The sequence below is a fragment of the Monopterus albus genome, unplaced genomic scaffold (genome assembly GCF_001952655.1).
Source record: "Monopterus albus unplaced genomic scaffold, M_albus_1.0 scaffold197.1, whole genome shotgun sequence".
NCBI classification, from domain to species: domain Eukaryota; kingdom Metazoa; phylum Chordata; class Actinopteri; order Synbranchiformes; family Synbranchidae; genus Monopterus; species Monopterus albus.
The window spans coordinates 548,534-570,679 of NW_018128077.1; the positions used below are offsets into that span (position 1 = coordinate 548,534).

The window sequence follows — 22,146 nt, forward strand, 5'->3', positions numbered from 1 at the left end:
CAGTATTCTCTGCTCCTCTGGTGTGCCCTGCAGTGTGTAATCCTTGGTAAGCTCAGTGGTAATGCAAGTTTTGATGAGATCATTAGTTAATGCTCTGCTGAGGGAACAAGCTTCACCAGTAGAGCGGAGCATAACCGCACAGATGCCTGGGATTCTCACAGACCACAGGAGCTCTTACAGCCCACAAGCAACACAAAGACACACTACAAGAATGAATAAAATGCATCACACTGTAGCAGTTGGACAGAAAGACAAGGGTTGGCCATGGTAGGATTTAAAAATGTCAGATTCAGCAGCTCCAGGTAAATGAAATTCTTCAAAAAATGTTTGGTGTTATTGATTTTGCATCACAGAGTTCTAAAGTTGAGGAAATTGCAGTAGTAAATAGTGGTAAATAAAACCACCATATACTGCAGTACCTATAACTACAGCATAAGCATAAGAATAAACTTTACTGCCAAGTATTTCAAGAACACAAGGAATCTGACTGCAGCACAATGGCCCCCAGTGTGCACAACATAAAAACAAAATAAATACGCAATATATACAAGTTAAAAAAAGGTAGAGACTAGCTGTTCATCAGTGAAAAAGCCCCGGGAAAGAAACTGTCTGTGTCTGGTTGTCTTGGTGCACAGTGACCTGTAGCGCCGTCCAGAGGGGAGGAGTTCAAACAGTCTGTATCCAGGGTGTGAGGGGTCTGCAGAAGTCCTCTCTGCCCTCCTTTTGACCTGTAAGGTGCACAGGTCCTCCATGGAGGGCAACTACTGAACTAAAGTGCTTAAAATGTCTTCACAGGATTCCAGAGTTTCAAGGCAAAAGTCATTTTCCTTTACCCAAATGTGCACCAATTAAACCTGACCTTTATTTTATGCAAATATGGAAGTCAGTATGATGTGCCTCCCACTCAAAACTCTCTGTACTGCTATCACACTGCATACATTACATGGAAAACTAACAGGAAGCTTGCAAATGACATCCATATTTCAAGGGATCAAAATGCACCAGCTGCATTTCAAGGACATTAAAATACATAGTCCTCTCTCCATGGTCATATTTTCCTAGCTGTGCGTGTTCACATGAGCTTGTCTGACATCCACCGGTGGCATTTTAAAGGCAGGATTTTTCAACTGCACCCAGTTTTTTGGATATAGGGACTGCCTGACTGAGTCTAACCTACAAGCAGCTGGCCAGTGTAGCCCCCAGCGGCAGTGACTGATTTACAGAAAACAAACACACAGGATGCATGTCTGTTTCTGTAAAAAAAATGTTGTAAGGCTGGACAAGTTACTATGTCTGTGTTATGGCAGTTAAAATATGGGGCATCTCAATTACCCGCTTTGTTTAGAGTGTTGCACATCTCTTTTCATTTGTACATATACCATTGCTTACCTATCTATGGCGGAGAAATTCATATTAAATAATGCCACTGAGGTTTGTTGTGCTGTCCACTTTCAACACAACACCGGCAACAGGAGTTGTGCGTATTCACAAACTATCCTCTCATTTTTAGGAAGAGGCTCTCTGGCTTTATGGTTCTGAAAAAATAACAGACTATTTGGAGTTATAGTTGGAGCAAAGCTAATCTAGAGGTACCCAAGATTAAACATTAAATGGCTGTAAAATTAGCCAAATGAGCATGTCATGGGCACTTTAAACATCCAGCTACAGTGTATATTTAAATACTTCACTAGGACCAGACAACAACTCTGAAAGGCACCAATTCAAATTATCTTACTGGGTCAGATTAGATTAGAACTGAAACAATGAATCAATTAATATTGGTTGATTTTTATTATATTCGTAATATAAAATTGAATATTCATCTACTTCCAGCCTTCCAAAATATAATAATTTTCCAGTTTTCTTTGTTGTTCTACATAATTAGAAATTTTTGAGTTTTGTACTGTCTGGCTAGATAAAACTGGAAATATTTCAAATTTTTCAAAACCTCCGGGACTATTTTTTCACAATAGTTGTACTGAATGATTAGTCAAATAATCAAAAAACAATTAACCATAAAAATTAATGATCACTTGTAGCCCTAACAGGCATTGTGTTACTCTTCTTGTAGGAAACACAGTATTTTTAAGCAAAACAAGTTTCTAGAAATTATTTTGCAAGGGATTCTGGCTGGCTAGCTGGCTGTTAGCTAGCTGAGTGACTGTACACGCCGCTCTTCTTTTAAGGCTGATTTTCTATCAAATTCACAGGAAGCCATTTTTAGCTGCAGCATCTACACATAAAATGTAAACATGAAAAACAGCTGTTTTCTTAATATTTGATGTCAAAGAAACAGATTCACATAAAAACTGGTATGTGAGATTTAAATGACAGCTAAAATATGCCATTTTTAACAGCATTAGTCATTTTGTATAGTGCCCTGCAAAATTTGGCTCTGGAGAAGGCAGTGTGGTAAAGAGAAAAGCCTCTCAAGACTCCAGAACAACCCCTGCCTTATTAAAATTATAAATGGTTTGACAGCCACCTAGATGCATATCTCATTGCTCCTGTAAGTACACACAGAGACAATCTTAAAGGTGTGCATACAATCAAAAACACAACTGCAGCACACTGTCTTCATCTCACTCACACACAATATCACATACTACAGCATGACACTATTTTCAGGTACGCTGCCAGACAAATTATTCTCTTCTAAGGTGATGCGCTTCTTGACAATGGCCCATTAATGGATGACAACATGCTGTAAATACTTTGACTGGTGGCTTAATTTGCACAGGGGAGATCTGAGTCTTGCCAGAAAGAGAAGGTGCTGAAGGGAAAAACTTTAGGCTGTGTTTACATACAGGCCTTAATGCTCATTGTCAGATATGAATCTGATCTAAGACCACATATAGAAGTGGCTCTTATTTTGGTTTGTCTACACATCTTTGAAAGGATCAGATTTGAATTTGATATACTGTTATTCAAAAATAAAAGCAGGTCGATGAGCATATGACATCACTGCTCATGCTCAGTCAAACTAGTGTGCGCACCCACATTATTTTAATTTCCAACAGCAATAAACCTGAGCCTACACTGATCAGAGTTTCCCTGCAAACAACTGAGCAGAAATCTATAATAAGCGACAGGCATCCTGGACACTCCACAAAATAAACTGTTCTATTATCTATAGACCAGGGCATGTTCTCAGAAAGGGTGATTTATGACACAGTCGTGTTTATTGTGTACTTGAGCAGAAAAAAAGTCTCATTTGTGCCCTTGTACGTCCTGCAATCCTTCCCTGTTTCAGGAAGAGCAGCCAACCTGCCCTGGAGGTGATGTGAGACAAAGAAACTGATTTCAGAGTGAAGGATGATTATATGGCACTTAAATCTACTAACAAAGCCTGGACTGGCTGTCATAACAAAGAGGGGTGGCTGAGAGCTATTACATTATTGAGGTTGTCAAGTGGGCCACTCTTGTCACTGACACTTCAATCAGTTCAGCGTACGTACAACACCAGCAGAAGACTCAGTGGTGAATTTTTGCATCCCATAACCATTCCCTGTTCACAGTGTGCACATTACATGGTGCATTTTTGGGAGGGTCTCCTTTCAACCAGGGCAGTGGTTGTATTGTGAAGGCTGCTGTGTTGAGGACACAGCTGGCACTTACAATATTTACAAATCCACTTACGATATTTACACATCATCACACATGAATAAAGCTCAAGCTCAAAAATAATGAATACCCTGCAGATGTCCCAGTCATTCATAATAAAGGCATTAATGACAGCGAGTAAAGTCGGTCCAGCCTCACTGTGCACAGCTGTCACTTAATATTCAGTTACAGTTTCCTCAATTGATCAAGTTTCACAAAGACATACGTTTGCTACTACCACAGGGATATAGTTTGCGTTGTGTTATTTTTGTATTTTATGATGGTTTGATCCCAACAAAAGCAGCTGTAAGTGGAGGTAAGGTGGATAGCCTAGGTGCTCCCACAGACACCATGTACATAGTAATAACTATATTTATATGATATTTTAAAAACAAATGTTTATAAAAGTTACACAAAAATCGTGCGGTGTAGATACAGTATATATTAAATAACTAGGCACATTTGTGAAAACCCCCTCAAATCTCAAAATGAAATTTTGAGATTTTCGGAGGGCCCGAGCTGTCAGTCAGGGGGTCTAAGACCACCTGTATTTCACACACTGCCTGTGCACCTGTGAGGCAGTGTCTGATCCTGACTTTTTTGGTTTCTTGTCAAAAGCTGGCAAGCTAAAGAAATACAATTTTTAAGGGGGCACGGTTTCACAATTTCATTATCAAAAAAAAAACAACCTTTAATCCACTCCAATTTATTTGCAACTTAGATTAAATCTACAGAGTCTGTCCTTTCCTCATTAATTAACGAATTATTTATTGTATGGTACTGTTTTTAGTAGGAACACTGAACAAGCAAATGTTAGTGAGAATCCATGATAAGGCTGAGTAAAAGTCTTTGGGAATCTAAAACTCCAAGTCAGTTCCAGCTGAAGTGAGACAACTGGGTTTAAAATCAATTTTTAAGTTGATACTGTAAAAAGATAGGCACTCTCCCCAAGTGCACTGCTAGATACCACACGCATGGTTTTAGTTTAATGAAATGCACCTGGAGCTGATAAGCTGATCACCATCTGACCAACAGAAAGCCACCACCACTTGCTAAATATCTACATATTCTGGAGGAAGTGAGTCTTGGAAAGCAAATTCCACCCTGTATTAAGCAATGCAAAGGGCTATGTTGGTGAGGATTAGGCTGATGAACCTATCTGCAAGCCAAAGGCTTCTGAAATGCCAACATTCCGCACAGAGTTTTTACAGCAGCAACTGCTTCATCTTTCATCACAACATCACCATGTAAAAAGCAGAAACACTTCAGCTACTACAAAATGTGCTGGATGACAGTGTGTTGTGGCAAAATTTAAGGCTCGTCCAACTGTTTTGCCATGTGACCCTGTGATGACACAGTACTACAGAAAGAAAGAGGCATTTGTTGGTGATCTCTGTGAAGAAACGTTTTAGGAAGAGTTGTATTGAAGATAGGCCTGTGGGTATAGTGGAGAGGTAGGTCAACAGACTTCTTTTTACTCAGCCCATAATTAACTGTTAGTAATGTTGCATAAAAGCTGTGATCATGATGCAAAACTGATAATTCATTAATTTCATGCAATAAATTATTTAATTAGAAATATAAACATGTGATATGATGTACTGCCTATTCATCTGTTACAGTTATAAGATATTAAGGTTATGAAATAATGTGTCTCATGAGAAAGTAGTACAGATTTAGCAGAGAACCTACAGGACTGAATTTTCTCTCTCATGGACTACAGGTTAGTGGATGTCTCTCACTAGGCTCTGCTATACTAGATTCAAATTTGTAATTACTGACATTCAGAGGGACTCTCAAGGCCTTAAGGACCCATTTTCAGGACATGCTGCCAACACGTTTTCATTCTCGTACCTGTAGAATTCCTTTGTTTCTTGTTCACACTAAGCACAGCATGTGTTTCATTTGTTTACATGCTATGCACTGTACAATTTGTTGATGCATTCTTCCTCACTGCATTGCCAAGGTGTGAAACCACTCTTGTACAAGCAATAAGAAGCAGCCTGTGTCTGTGTTGTCATGGAGAGAGCTACAGAAACTGTACAGAAGATAAAATTAATATGATGCATAATTAAAGGGAACACTTCAAATACTCTCACTAAGCAGAAGTGAAGGAGAATGACAGAGAAGCTACCGATGAACAGTCCAAAGACAGACACCACAAGGGGCCCAAAATCCTTCAATCTCACCCCTGGAGGCCAATTGATGTTTGAGAGAGGAAAATCCTCAGGTTCAAGAACAAAACAACAGGTGAAATGTGATGGTCAGGAGCCTCGGTGTGAGAGATAAAATTGCTCAGGCATCACATCATCGACCTACAGATATTATCTTGATTGATAACTCAATACCAGAACCTGACAAAGACTGTGAAGACAGGCCTGCACATATTTCCTTTTTATCTGCTTCCTACTTTTCTCTATCACTCCAAGAAAAGAGACTTCTGAAAGCTCCTCCCGAGATCCATGGGGAGATGATCCATAATGATCATAAAAGGAATGACTTTATTTTGTATGATGGGTTTCTCTATTGCATTTAAGCTCCAGAATTCGGCCTTGATTTCTGCATCAAGCCTAAACCTTTATGTGTTTTGCTAGAATTTACAGAGCATTGCAAGTACACTGAAAACCACTGACTTCAGTGTGCACACTCAATACACTCATGTCGCTGTGTGGGAGATTAATAACAGCAGTGACTGGCAGGGGTTGTTTAAACTGGTTTAACTGGCTCATGGATGACGCCATATTGTGAGTCTCTTAACTCAGCAGCGTCTGTTGCTACTGTGCAACATGTTGTACTCCAAAATTCACAAAGCACCAGCAACTTGGCTGGAGCTGTCATGTATTCTGTGCCTTGCTAAAGGGCACATCGCCAATGGCCCGAACTGCTGTTACTAAACGTCACTCTTCTAAAAACAGATCTTCTCTAAGCCCAGACCTCACACAGTAAAAATAAAACAGATGATGCACAACCAGAGTGAGAAGTTCAGCGGGTGAAGTGATAAATATATTAACAGAGATGTAGGAGTGCACGATGCATCAGTGCCACTCGTATTAACAGCTATGAAAGCTGCTAAATCAGCCTTGCAGCCTGTTGAACTCTGCTGTCATCCACACTATTGCTCTGTGTGCTATGGCTGAGTTTAACTGTTGAATTTACAGTGAGACAGAAAAATATCTTTACTTAATCCCTCATCAACAACAGATATTTTGCGGTTGCTGGCCAGTTGTTGTGTCACTACAGGACACACAGCATGTCTTAACTCTCCTTCTCTACCTCTTTTTTCCTAAGTGCTGCAGCTTAAGGTAAAAGGAAATATCTTCTTTAACATAATACAGGTCTTATTTTTATAGTTCTATCAATTTGACAGCACTGTAATTACCACAGGTATGTCGACATCACAAGGTCATGCGAGGCAAAAAAGCTAACAGTTTAGGCAGATTCTCTAAACCTGTGTGGAGATAAAAGCTGAAGTGAGCTGACATGAAATGTTAGTAATAAACCCTCAGTGCTAGAGCTGGATCTCAAGCCTACAGACCAACAAAAATGTGTTAAGTACTGAAAATTAGTTCTGAAAAAAGGAGCAATTTGGCCTCAAACATCACATCCTATCATAATCTGCTTTTCTTATTCTTAGATCGGCCAGTTCCTGTGCAAACATCGTGTATTGTCTGTGTTAACATTCAATAGTGTTGGGCTCTTTAGTTAAATGAAAGAAAGGCTTTGTAGAAAACAATGTTTATATTTCTCAAATGAAGGAATAGAGCGGTTGGTATTAAATCTAAACTGAAACTCTTAAAGTTTCTTTCTTTCTGTCTTTATTATGATCCCCATTAGCACGACCTTAAGCCCTGGCTATTCTTTCTGGGGTCCACCACACATACAACCATTTACAATGTTACTATCACATACATAAAACACTCCATAAAACCAAATGAAACAACACACACAAACCCACTAATTATGAAGATAACCCATCAATTCATTAAGAAGAAACTAAGCTGTCACCTTAACAGGACATTAAGCCAAATGGTACAAATAAAAAGTCCTTTCCATAATAACATAGTACACACCCTACTTTATCCGCCCTGTGGCCAATTCCTAGAAATGGGTACAAAAACAGATTTCACATGCTCTTTTCCTTTTCCATGCTCCTACACCTGTTGTCACTAGTCCCACACACTTAAAATTCCCCTAATCTATAAAGGTATTGTTTTAACATTGCTTTAAATGGACTTTTATTATTTTTCTGTACAATATGCACTGGCAATGAGTTCCACCCAACTATGGATCTATACACTACTGATTTTTGTATAATAGTTGATTTCGCTTCAGGCACCATAAATCTTCTTTCTATTGTTAATTTAGTTTCATAGATATGTTGAACAGACTGAGAAAATAATTGTTCATATAATATCGTATCATCGGTATCAAAAATACCAAACGTCAGTCCAAGTTCCTGGAAAAACATCATCACTTACTCATATCACTACACAAACATAGACAGTTGTATTACACTTTACTTGAATTACTCAACCAGGGTCTGTCAAAGTAGCTTCCAACAACTTCACATCCTCCTCCTGTGTGTTTAACTTGGGTAAAAAATAGAAAACAGCCTACTGTTTGGGCTATTTAATGACAATCAGCAGCTAGTTTAAGATTAGCCCTGGTGACTGCCTACAGCACTCAAGTCCCAAAGTCCTGGTGAAGATGTGGTATTCACAAACCCTCTAACTCTGAACAACTATCCTGCCACACACTCTTAAATGAACAAACAGTTGAAGAAACTGAAGTGACAGGTTTATGCTTTTACAAAGAGAAATCTGTGAGGTTTCAAAGAGCATTTTATAGATTTTACTAGGAAAAAAAGACTAATAGGTTGGATTTATATATGTCTATTCAGCTTCTATATCTCCATTAAATGCCAAAATAAAAGCCAGGGTTGATCCTTCAAGTCCAGTAGAGTTGTTGAAAAGCACACAGGGAGTAAGAGTGGACTGGTGAGGATATGTACCAGCATCTAGCACGTGGTGTCTCTCTTACCTGCCTCCCTCCTGTTCAGTAATCCATTAGCATATGGTGCAGGAAGGAAGTCCTACAGGACAGCTTACATCACAATCCTCATTAGAGTTGAGATCTCCCCCTCTCTCGCTCTGTGGTGCTGAAAGGCGCCCACACCTAGCTGGAGGTGCACCAGTTAGACACCGCACTCACGCACGTACACTACATGCACACATAGAGCAGAATTCCAAGAAGCGGCTGCAATCAATAACAAATCAAGCTGACACACATACACACACACACACACACCTCAGCTGCAAACAAGTGTAGTACTGTCAACTACATACTCTGCATCTTTTTCAAATTAAATATAATAGCCAGAAGTCACATGCCAGGAAAAGAGCACACAGGTCACCTGGCTGTGAGGTCTAATTGTGTTTCTTAGTACTCCTGAGACTGTGATGACAGAAATAGTTTGTTTCCTTCTCCTTTAAGCAGGTTGTTGCTACATCCATGAGTAAACCAGCTAAAGAATAAACACTGTCTCCCTCTTTGACTCTTCCCTTCAGCCTCCACTCTCATCTCAAAAGAATGACATATATTTGTTGGATCTGAACAACTGTAAGAAGTATTGAATGTCATTGTTCCAATTCAAGCACTGCATCTTAACTTTTCCCTCAGCTGCAGAAAGCAGAGACAGCCCTAAGTGTATATGACATGTTTATTCCATCTCCATGCTGTATGTTGGCCTACTTTTAATTCCAGGCAGCACTGTTCTCCTCACACTCTGGAAGCCCCATTTATATTTAATGCAAATTTGTGATAATTTAGGGACACATGCAATCTCGTGCAGAGTTTCCTGACAGATTATTTCTGCATGTATTAAACAGGTAGCCTCGGCTCAGTAATAATGCCAGTTTTAATCAAGAGGTGTCCTGCACCTGGTGGTGTGTGATTATAGTGTGTGCACTCTGTGTGTGAACGTTTTAAGTGGGCATTTAAAATTTTCCTCATACCACACAAATCAAACACAAAATAAAGTGAAATGCAATTAACATAATTATATCCATTTAACCTCTATGTATGCATGTGCTGGCAGGTATTGACTTAAAAGCATATTCAGTTGGCAGTATATTTAGGTACACCTAGCTAAAATGAATTCAGTTTCATTCACAGGTCCTCTATTAAATCAAGAAACTGATAATCAGTTGTTTTTCTTTTTTAAAACTGTTTTTGAGACATGCTCATTCAAAAGTATAGTCAAATTGAATGTACTGTGTTATACTGACAGGAGCTTTTATTATTTTGTCCACCCCTTTAATTTCAGTGAGACTGGGCTTAATAACAAATTCATCATAGCCATGATCATGACAAGCTGACCCCAGGCTGTGAGCACAGAGTTGATAGTTTTTCATTTCGTCATCAGTGATGTGTCACCGTGCTGGGTTCTGTATGGTTCACCAAGTTAAAGACCTTTTAAACATCCTGTTAATGTGATTTCTTATTGTAATTATGACATGCTAAATGCATGCATAGAAAGGAAATACATGTTACAATTTCAATGTCTTTTATTTAAGCATTTTAAATCTTTTATATACAGGATCCTGGAGCTGTATGAGTTATGTTTTAATATGCGCTGACACAGACGGACACTAGTGGTTCCTCAACACACTGCGCAGGCAGACCACTAACATATGCAGGTAGGAAGTCTCCAGGGATCAGTTTATTGCTTTCGTATTTCCATGCTTCTCCCTCTCTGTATTCCAGCAAACAAGCTGGCTCATTAAGGCACATGATAAGGCAGCATATGGAATGGGATTTCATTATATAAGCCAGATCTCTGTGGTGTGTATGGATGGAGGAAACAAAAGACATAGTGAGGGATTCAGGCAGACAGAGAAGTCTGCTGGAATGGGAGTGATTTTCATAGTCAAGGAGACAGAATTCAGGGTCACACCCCTCTTTCCGCACACCCACACATATTCAGTACCTGCACAGATTATCTCACAACTGACACACAAAATGAAAAATGCAGCTTTCCCCTGTCAATCTCATATCTTTTTCTTTTCCAGATCGACCTCAGACGCATTTCTCTCATCATATGCAGAGGCAGCATCTGAAGTGTGTGGCCCTTGTCGTCTATGCTGCAGCATAAAGCCTATGGTTCCGATGTTTCCCCACAAGGGCCTGCAGATGCTATAAGCCAATTACAAGCTTCAGTGACCTCGAGGCTTCTTCATTTAAAAGTGTGTTTTAAAATCAGCATGACAAATGGGGGAGACTGGTGCAACTTGTTTCCTAGACCTGCAGCTGTAGAGCTGCACCTTGTTGTTGTCGTCTTTCCTGTGTTTTCAAGGTAATCTTTGTTTACTACCGATATCCGGTTAATCAATTAGTCTTTTTCATATGGGAGTAGTCTTTGCACGTGGGTGTTTTTTTTGTTTTTTTTTTTAATCTTGTTTCTGCAAATCAGATTCCAGTACCAAGGATGATGTGGTGAACCATTTTACCTATACTACAAGTAAACTTTTTAAAACTATGTTTTGAGGTGTGCCGGTGCTTTTCTTCACAGCCAAACTAAACACTGCAGACTAAATTCATGATCTGAACTCTGCTCCACTTTTTCCTGGAAAATCAATTGAATGTCTGACTCTGAATGCTGCCATCTTTCTAGCTTTCACCAGCAATGTCTCTTTCCCAAAAGTGTCCCAGTTTTTCTGGGTAATTTTCACAGAATTTACTGTGAGCAGTGTTCATGCAGATTAATTTTACAGTAGACCTCAACAGAAATAGCTGTGATACACATTAATATCAACTGGCAAAGGCTGAATAGAGGAATAAAGTAAGGCTGTATACAGTAATCCAACGCAAGCACTTATTTCAATCAGATGTATAATTACCTCTCATGTAGGTCCCCACATCTAAGACACAAACAAATGAATAGACCGACAGACATACCCTATGAATAAATAAATGCTTGTCACACAAAAGCAACTTTTGGCAGCACAGTGATGCTAGAAGCACATCCAGATAATCATGTTTCTCCATATTTAGGCATGCACTTCTGCACTCCAGCATTTAGATTTGCCAGTGTGTATATGTCTGATTCTCATCTCTGGCTGCTGTGTCTGCGTTCAGCCCACTTAGGCAGACAACCCTTAGCCAGGGAGTTGACCATTACAGCGGTGCATCTCTCCTTTCATCTCCTAAGTTCCTGCTCAAACGATCCTAAACACTCAAACGATGTTAGGCTGTATGAAATAAAATTACAACACACAGCCATGTGTTGAATGCATAATTGCATAGAACTGTAGGAACACTACTGGAGCTGCATGTTTGGAACTATGTGTTTATGAATAGGTAGTCACCTGTCTTCTGCTGCGTGTGTGTGTGTGTTTGGTGGGGGTAGATTTGTGTGCATGTCAAACTAAACATGTGATATGTGTCAAAGTTGCTGAAAGAAAGTGGGAGGAGGGGGAGGAGAGACAGAGCCAAAAGTGGCAGACGCATTTGATCACACAGACAAGCAGACTTTCCCTCTTTTCAGTGCCTTGAGCATTTTTGGGGTGAGTAGAAGAGCACAGTGGATATACTGGCTCCATAAAAAAACTGAGCAGCCCAAAGGCAATGCACTGGGTAATGTAATGACCTACCCCTGTGAGACCTAGGCAGAGAGCAGCAGAAGAGGTACAGTAGGGAAAAGGCTGGTGAGGGAGGAGCTGAGCAGAGACAGGTGAGCAACAGCAAACACGGTGAAGAGAAGCGGAAGCGAAAGCTAAAGACAGTTTGGGATGAGGCGTAGACAATGTGGTAGTGATGGGAGCGGTGTACTAAAGATGATGTTAGCAGGGAACTTCTACTAACTGTAAATTTGTCCCACAATCACCCCCATTTCATTGTGGTGGTATAGACTTAATCCTATTCTTAATAGTAATTAATTGACTCGTGTCTCAGTTGTGCATTTTTTGTCCATACTGCACTGAATGTTGTTGAATGGGCTTATCAGACACAGGGACCTAAAAGGTCTGGGGGGAAGAGCCTCTGTTTGAAATGACTGTCAATATTTGTTGTTGGATAGTCGAGTCAAAGTGACTCAAGATTAGGGGTGGGTAATCTGACGATCATATATTGTGACTGATTGTAAGCATGTCCGCACTCTCTCATCGTGATGATTGTGCCACTTTTTGATTACTTGTTTTTGCAAACTACACATTTTCAAGCCGCTGTCACCAACAAGTTTTAGTTGTGAGACATGAAAGGTAGGGTGCACCCGTAAAGACCGGGCCAAATACAGCCAGACCACCGAGGGATTGATGACCTCATCGATAGGGAAAGGACCAAGAAACCTCGGGGCCAGTTTATGGGTGATACTTTTAAGGAGTAAGAAGGGGCTGCCTGGTGGTGGCAGTCAGCCAGGTGTTGATTTCAGGCCGCCGCGCGCCCCAGGGTGGCTCAGGTCTCCCTACAAAACTTGTGGCAGCGGTGAAGGTGGGCCTGGACGAGACAGTGATCTTCTGTTCTTCAGAGGGGAATAATGGTGGTTGGTATCTCAGGGAGGCCTCGAAAGGGGGCCATCCCATAGCTGAACAGACCAGAAAGTTGTGGGAATATTACACCCAGGGCAGATGGTCACTCCAGGAGGTAGGGCCAGCCTCAGTCACACATCTCAGGAATGTCTCCAAGTCCTTATTCAGCCTCGCCACTTGGCCATTGGTCTGTGGGTGGTATCTGGAGGAGAGACTGACAGTGGTACCCAGGGCAGAGTAGAAAGCCTTCCGGACTTGAGATATAAACTGGGGTCCCCTATTAGAGACCACATACAACAGGAGCCTATGTATTCTCAGGGCATGCTGTGTTAGGAGGTCTGTGGTTTCACAGGCAGAGGGCAGATATGAAGAGTTACATAATGCATGGCCTTGGAGAACCGGTCAATTACGGTGAGGATAACAGTGTTGCCTCATGAAATCAAGTGCAATATGAGACCAGGGTCAACTGGGGACCATTAGGCAGGAAGCCGGATGGTGGCTGATGTCTGGCTTTAGCTCTAGCACAAACAGTGCACACCCAAACATATTCCCTAGTATCTTTATCTAGTGTCAACCACCAAAACTACTACTAGAGGAGAAAATGGAACAAATTCCCATGCTACTTTGACACCGTTTTCTCCTTTTGCATGACCTCATTCTGGTTGTGTCAGAGTGACAAAGGGGGTCTGTTGAGTGAAGGCCTGGCCATGATCAATAAGAAATGAAGGTAAGCAAATGAAAGTGAGCAGAGAGAACATGTTAGAATGCAAAATGACTGATCAGGAGAGAAGAGTCTGAATAACTGAGCTCGCACTTCCTCATAAAATGTGAATTTAGTAAGAGCACCAGAATGCAGATACTGACTCAAAACAGTTCAACCGTTAACTTCAGCCTTAGGAGAAATGAAATACTGGACCTGACATCATTAGGCCATTCTGCTGTTCCTTTGTTGATGAAACTACAATCATTTAATACAGAGCAGTGGATAACTATTTAGACAGGGACATTGGTGATTCCAGACACAGCTGATTAAAGACCTAATCACAGTATGTATGATGTTGTTTAAAATCCAGCTCATATATCTGGGAAAGTGCAGCACCGCAACAATCCTCAACATTCAGTATAACAAAACTAAAGGAGATTATCTGGTTAAATACAATTTTTCAACTGATCACTTGATGTCAATATTGTATGAGCAAGTTTCATTTGCTGAAGCCCATTTTGTAGGCAAAAAGCCCTGAAATTGGCAAGAAGTTAAGAATCCTGCAGAGCAGGTCGGGCTGAGCTTCGTCGGGGGAATGGTAAGCATCTCGTAACAAGTGGGATGCAGACTTCGTAAAGTCACTGACACAGGGTTGCAACGTTCTCAGTGCCTGATGACCAAAAACCTTAAACCCCACTGCTGTAGGTTTCTAACATTTCAGATACATGGAGGAACACAGACAGGTGGGTGCAGTATATGAATAATGTATTTCCCTTTCAGGCACCACAGCTTATAGGAGAAAATCTGTACAGTCCGTCTTTCTTCACCTCAAAATCAAAAAGCTGTCAAGCTCTTCCTTTTTGCAGCATATCCATGAATGTACAGACAACTATCACTGGAATCCTTTAATTCTGTTGAAAACCTGGAGGTTGTTTGGTAAATTATGGAGTTTTAAGAAGCACTGATTTTGCTGAGCAAATTTATGGGCTTAATTCACTGTGGCTATAATGATAGAAGATAGAATTAATGATATACTAAGAAAGTGTAAATCACACTGTACCTAAACATACTGTATGTATATCAGATCTTTGTGTTTAGATTTGGTTGAGTTATGATGCCTCTGAGAAAGAGTGCGATTTTTGACACAAATCGCAGCAATCGGGTACTAAGGGTTTTAACATGCACTCATTGACTCCATGAGCCATGTGTCACGTCGGCTGTAGCTGCTCCAACTACTGACTGTGTAGGTAAGCGAGCAGCCAACAATAACTAACTTTCAGTTATTTTTTGAATGCTGACACACAGTGTTCCTTTCACCCCGGCCTGTGATCTTTGTTTCGCCCTCTGTGCCACTCTTCAACTCTCCCAGCCGACTACTTTATTTATAACAGGAAAATACATGGCATTAATTCAAGAATGCTTTTGAAATAAGCCAACTAAAAAATAAAAAACTAGAATTAGCACTTTGCAGTTGTATGCCTCCACCAACCAGTCAAATTCATAGGAATGGGACAGACAAGAGATCACAGTGCCCTTGACCTCTGAGCAAAATCTAATAAGTCCATCCTTGAGACCAAGTGGATGTCTGTGTCAAATTTGAAAAATTCGCTCAAGACGTTCCTGAAATATTGCATTCACAAGAATGGAATAGACAGGCAGACAACCTGTAAACACAATGCCTCTGGCAGCAGTTATCGTGGGTGCACAGGCATAAAAAGCATTTCCAACCGAGTCACAGACATTTACAAACTGATTCTGTAAAAATACGTGTGTACAGATGCAGTGTTAGCAGGTGGAACTGATCAGTGAGAATGAAATGTTAAAAACTAGGATGGCATGTCCATGGCATCCTCTCTCTCCTCCCTCATTTTCCATACCGTCTCTTTCCAGTCTTCCCTCTGTGACCCACATCTTTCCTCCATCCTCTGTCAGTCACTTCCCACACATCATAGTCCTCCTTTTTTCCCCTCCCCATCTCCATTTTTCCCGCTGAGTCTTTCCGTTTCCCACCACCTCTCCCATGTCAAAGTGGCTGAGAAAGCCCCAACTTATCTCCCAAAGGATAGTGGCAGTGCAGTCACGTGCCATTCCCATCCCCCACACATACAACAGCTGCAGTAGCTCTGCAGAAGCACAATAGAAAGAAGGAAAAACTCTTTCAGATTCAGTCAGTTTCCTGCACCATCTTGTATAATAAATATTCAGTTATTAGTTTTCAAATTAATTAGTACAACCAGACTAAAACATTGTTTGAACAAGGCACCATGGGAATTCTGATACAATTAGTTGGAATTTATTAGGAACCATCTCAGTGCCACCATCCAGGAGTGGACCTCCATGCTGTTGCACCATTCACAAACAGGGGACTGGCCATCCAGTGGAACATTTTCATTATTTGTAACAAAGGCTCAACTTCACCGGCTGCTCTGATTAGTTTCAGGCTCCATGCTGCATTTAATAAAAAGTTTTTCAATCTAAAAAAAAAAAGAATAAATAAACATTCAGCAAATAAAAGCTCAGCACTAAGATCATTTTACTTTCAAACAATCACCAATACCAAAAAAAACAACTCCTGAGCAGTTTGCACAAGCCAAGGTGCTCAGACTCGGACGGGACTCATGTCAATCAGACTAACAGATGTGTGACAGATTGACATGAGTCCCCTGTTCACTAGTATATAATGCCAAGTTCCCTCCATGGGTAAACGAAAAAGAATAAAATGAATGACAGGGAAATAAAATCCAAAATGAGTGAACTTGTGTGCTTTCTGTGTGTGTAAGCTGCGCAACTGGTTTGGGTTCCAGATTCTCCATTTTTCCATTCTTTTTCTCTTTGTGTGTCTGTGAATGTGTGTCACTACATTGCAGTTCATACTTCCACCATCCAGAGCATTTTTCTGTCCTGCCTCTCTTCTCCTCTCCTCTCTTTCTTTGACGAGGCACTCTGCAGCTCTTGGCTGCTTCTCCATTTTTACCTTTCAGAAAAACTGTAATTCAAATGAATGCAGAGAAGAGATGGAAGGAAACACCTGACACCTCTAAAGCTGTTGATGATTGCGCTGCAGTTTTGAATCACAAATTAGCCACTTTAGTGCAAAGGAGGAGACAAATTCTGATGGATCAATGTTAAAAATGCAAGCAAGGAAAAGTGCCAACGAGTGGGTTCAGGAGGTCAGCTGGTTCCATCTCCACAGAGGAGTCTCTACATTTGACAGCTGACAGGATGATTGATAACAACCCCTCACAGACAAAGGATTTAAGAGTGGTTTACATGTGCTTAAGTAACCAGGTTACAATTGACTTTCTCAAGTAAACAGATTCCTTAACTGAATGTGGTCGTATGGGGGAAGACACTGGATTTACAGACCTTGGAGCTTCTTGAAAGGGTGTGATGTTTCCAGTACTTGGTGGGACTTAACCGTAAGTTAAAAGAAAAATAAAAAAACACATGTTTCTGTAACATTAGAGAGAATTGTTGTAAGGCTGGAGAAGTTACTATGTCTGCATTATGCCAGTTAAAATACAGGGTTTCTCAGTTGCCCGCTTTGTTTAGAGTGTTACACATGTCTTTTCATAGGTACATATATTGTTGTTTACCTGTCTGCGGAGGAGAAATTCATATTAATTAATGCCGTTGCCATGTGTTGTGCCACAACACCAGCAGCGGTGGTTGTGCTGAACTATCCTCTCATTTTTAGGAAGAGGCGATCTGGTTTAATCATTCTGAAATAATTACAGACTATTTGGAGTTATGATGGGTGCAAAGCTAATCTAGAGGTACCCAAGATTAAACATTAAATAGCTGGAAACGAGCAAAATGAGCAGCCATGGGCACTTTAAAGTTCATGTGAGCTTTGCCAAAGAAGACCAGGAAGATTCTGAGGCCAATTTTTTTTCCAAATTAATTAATTCTGTTTTTTTTTTTTTTTCCCCAAAACGGTTAATATTTTTTCTTTAACTTGTATGTTGTAAGCTGCATTAAGTAAATAAAGCTGCAAAAATTCAGTTTGAGTTTTTATTTCAGGCTGTGAAACAACAAAGTGTGAATGTTTTTGAAGGGGGCGATTCTTTTCTATGCGCACTGTGCATCTAGATTGTTTATATTATTACACCGGTCACAGTTGTGCCTGATAGATTGCTCTGCTAGGAGCATAGTGCTAATAAAATACATGATCAATGACATAAAACCACTTGTAAAATAATAGAAAGTAAATTTTGTCGGCTTTTATTGGTCATTATTGTGACCACATGGATTTCAGTGGATAATATACAGTATGTACAAGCTATGTACAAGTCTGTGCAAATCTCCAAAAACATCCAGGTTTTACATTATAGCAGAGAAAGTCATTCACGTCTCATTTTATTCTACATTTAAAAAGGGTGTCTTTCACCATTACAGTGTATATAAAACCCAACCTGTACATAGTTGTTTTAAACAACAAACCTAATCCCATCACTCCAGCTCTGTAGTCTCTTCCTGAGTTTTCCACATGCACAGCAGTCAGTAATATCGACTGTCAGAACATGTGAATACTGATACTTCTCAGCACTCGCAATCAAGCCTGAGCCAAAGAACTATATTCAGACTGTACAGTGAGACTTCCTGGGCTTACATTTATTTGTGGATACGGAAAGTAAGCTGTCCCACAGCAGGAAGCCTCATCTGCAGGGAAAACCTGACACCATGGCAGTATTTGACAAGTAAGCTCAAGGGGCATCTCAAGACAAAAGAAAATGTTCTGGAGAGAACTGGGCTGTTTCCAGTATTTATGCTAAACCAAGCTAACGGGCTACTGGGTGTAGCTTCGTATTTAGCATACAGGCATGAAAGTGGCATCAATGTTCCCTTTAAATTTCAGAAAGAACATTAATTACAGTGTTTTTCAAAATGTTGAACAATTAAACCAGTTTTTTCTGTAATTCTCCTGGATCAAGAATGTACCCACAGCCCTCAAAGGAGCAAAAGGTTTCTGCAATTCACCAGTGACTGATAATCACTGAGTTCAAATACCAATCAACAAGTGTCAAGTCCACACTGGATTGTGAGCTACAAATCTGGGTCAAACAGGACCACATTTCTCAGCCTCATTTGGAGCAGCATGGGATGTGACAGTGTATTTCTGCTCAGTGTGATGTATTTGGTATACACATGCCCTTAAATTGGTACATAGCATTTGTACTCCACATACTAGCCTCCAATAGTATACAGTATGTCAGTCACACTCTGCCAGATTGTCCATGGTGTCTGAGCAGTGAGGCTTTTATTCTAATCTGCTTGCCTGCAAGTATTCTGATGGCAAATGCTTATTATAAACCTCTGCATTACTGGATGCGGACATGATGTGGTCATGTATTCAGTTTGTAATTTGGTTATAAACAACTGAGTCTCTTGCTTTGTCTGATAATTCTGGTGCCAGCTCTTAATGACAGAAGTTTCCAAATCTGATCATGTCTCCAGTTAGATATTTTTTGTTGGTTTCATCATTGTAAATTACCATTTTTCTTCACCGTGGTTTTTTTCTTCCCGTTTCAGACATGATTGAACATCATTAACTATATTCGTGTGAATACTCTGGAATATGCTGTGCTGTTTTCTCACATGTGCTCACTGGGCCCTTATGTGGAACTTTGCCACCTCAGCCAACCATGATAATGTTTTTGCTATACTTCAAGTTTTTTTCCATTTTGTAGCATTTCCATTCAGATGTTTTGTGCACAGTTTTAAAATGCAAATAAATAATGGTGAATGGAAACTCAGGTAACATGCAACAAAGACAACAGGAGGGTTAAGGAGATGCCAGTTAAAAAAATTATGTACAGATTTACACAGTTTGGAGGAAAGGTCTAATCAGGCACACTGAGGGTGTGTGTGCATGGATCATGACTGCATGGGACCAAAATCATTCCCTTGTTCAGTCATTCACTTCTCCCTGTATAACAGATACTCAGCAGTGAGCAGTAACAACTGTCTGTATGACTGCTACACTGAGGAACAGTTAAGAAAAGCATGTCAGCATGAAGTGTGTGTATAACTTGCCTTCATCACAAAAGGTCACTAACGTCCAGCCATCTTAAAGTCAGATATTAAGAAAGCAGCTGTATCCAAGTTATTTGTGTTTGGTTCAGTTTTATAACAATTCATCTATATGATACTGGCAACAAATCTGGGCAACCTGAATCTGTCTTGAGGTGTGCGACTGTGTCGTTGTGTGTTGTGTTCACATGAATGATGTGACACCGGGATCTCTTTGGAGCTAACCCTTCGGTCAACAACCCACTAACAACACACTAATCTCATGAGCATTTAGGTCAAACAACAAAACCAAGAAACAAAGCAAACACTTCAGTCAGCAATATCAATAGCATGCTAACAATATGTTAAGCTAAATTAACACCATCAACTAACATCTCTGCTCAGCTTTACTGTTCCTCCTGTAGGCCTATACCACTGTACAGCATATCTACCATTAATTTCTCATGTTTTTCATGGCATTTACTGTAATTTATATTTTAATCTTAATTTTAATTTTTCCATGGGTGGCATGGTGATTAGCACTGTTGCTTCCAGCAAGAAGGCTCTGGGTTCAAGCACCAGCTGACTCGGTGCATCTCTGTGAAGAGAGTTGCACTGGCTCATCACCTAAAGACTTTATGAATTGCTAAATATTATATAACATACTGTAATATCCTACAAACCCTGTTGTTTTGTTTTTATGTATACACACCTGTTACATCAGAAAACCAATATGAAACACCTTTAATCTTCCCAACATGTTTACCCACCAAGGATCCTTATAATACTCATATAATTAGCCTCTCATAGGGTGAAAACTCATCCTCGCTGTTTCATCAGTACATGTAGTAGTGCACATAAACATGCTGTACACTGATTTCACTCATTCTCGAATCACCTCATCTAATGCTTGAAGCTGTCAGGGATGGAGAGAGCTGGAATTATGACTCCAAATATAGTGATCGTTAAACCCGTTTCAGTTGGGTCAGCATTTTCATTTCATTTTCTCAAGTGGATGCACTTGAGATGTGAAATGTATAAATAAAATGAGTTGAAATGCTGCTCTATTCAGAAGACACACTGAGTATAGACTAAATAATGTGTAAGCAATACTGTGATCTCACACAAATTTAAAATAAACATGGCATACTTTTCTCTGGTTCAGAGGCTTCATGCACAAAGTGAACATCAATCCCACTAAGTGACATTTTCTGTGCTTGTTATAAGAACTTTTGTGATTTGAAAACCTTCACAGGAAGACGTAAAAAACTCAGCACATCACTCCTGAAAGGTAGGTTTGTTAGAAAACTGGGAGGCATCTTGATCAATTGTTCTTACTCTTACCATGCAAAGACCTATAGATGCAACCACAATCCAAAACCCAAACAAAGATCACTGCAGTTAGTGCTCTAACAAATAATAGTTCTATTCATTTAATCTTCTTCCCAAATGATTCCAACTGTACATGTGGTTTTACAGTCAAAATATCTAATAGGAGTTAGTGCCTATGAGCTACTAATGTGTTGGATCATGTTTGCAACAAAAGGTGTTAATAATGGTGTTACTGGCCAAAAATCTCAAATAAACCTCAAATTGTTTGCACTGCTTGATGACAAAGGATACACTACTGGGACTTACCTGAATACATGCTGTGCTTTATTAATTGTCATTGGAAATACAGGGTTGTACCAAAAGTACCTGTACCTGAAATTTTGATGAGTATCACCTACTGAACAGAACTGAAACTGAGGTTCCTGAACTCAACCTCAAAGTGAGAACCCATGACAGAGACTAAGATACTCATTAACTTCCTGTGGCGAAAAACTCTCGTTTATCAAATAATACAGGTACTTGTTCCAGCAGCTCTAATGCAAGAATTATTTAATGTGCTGTGTTTAGAGCAAGACTACTAGCAGGCTAAACACCTCTGTTAGTTAGCTAACAGGGAGACACAATCCAAACAATCAGCTCCAGCCATTAGAGGACATTTATTGGAGAAAATGTAGGGAATAAGGGATTCAATTATAACTGGGTAAGGATGGTGATACATGGTAGAGGCTATAAAATGTAAGGAGCAGGAGTTTATATCAGAAAAAAATGACTCAGTGTGGCAGAACAAGTAGAGGTGGCATCAAAAGAAGTGTGTGTGTGTACACACACACACACACACACACACACACACACACACACACACACACACACACACACATATACACACACACCTGTGGATAGAGCACATTGCTTAGCGGGGACTAGAAGGGGGCCAGAGGGTGGGCCCCATGACTAATTTGTCAGATTTTATGA

The 22,146-nt window shown here is 40.1% G+C and overlaps 1 protein-coding gene across 4 annotated transcripts in view; it reads right to left on the bottom strand.

Moving 5' to 3' along the window:
- klhdc8b (kelch domain containing 8B) overlaps positions 1-22,146 on the bottom strand; it is a 160,972-nt gene that overhangs the window by 74,668 nt on the left and 64,158 nt on the right. The gene's annotated exons all lie outside the window — the stretch shown is intronic.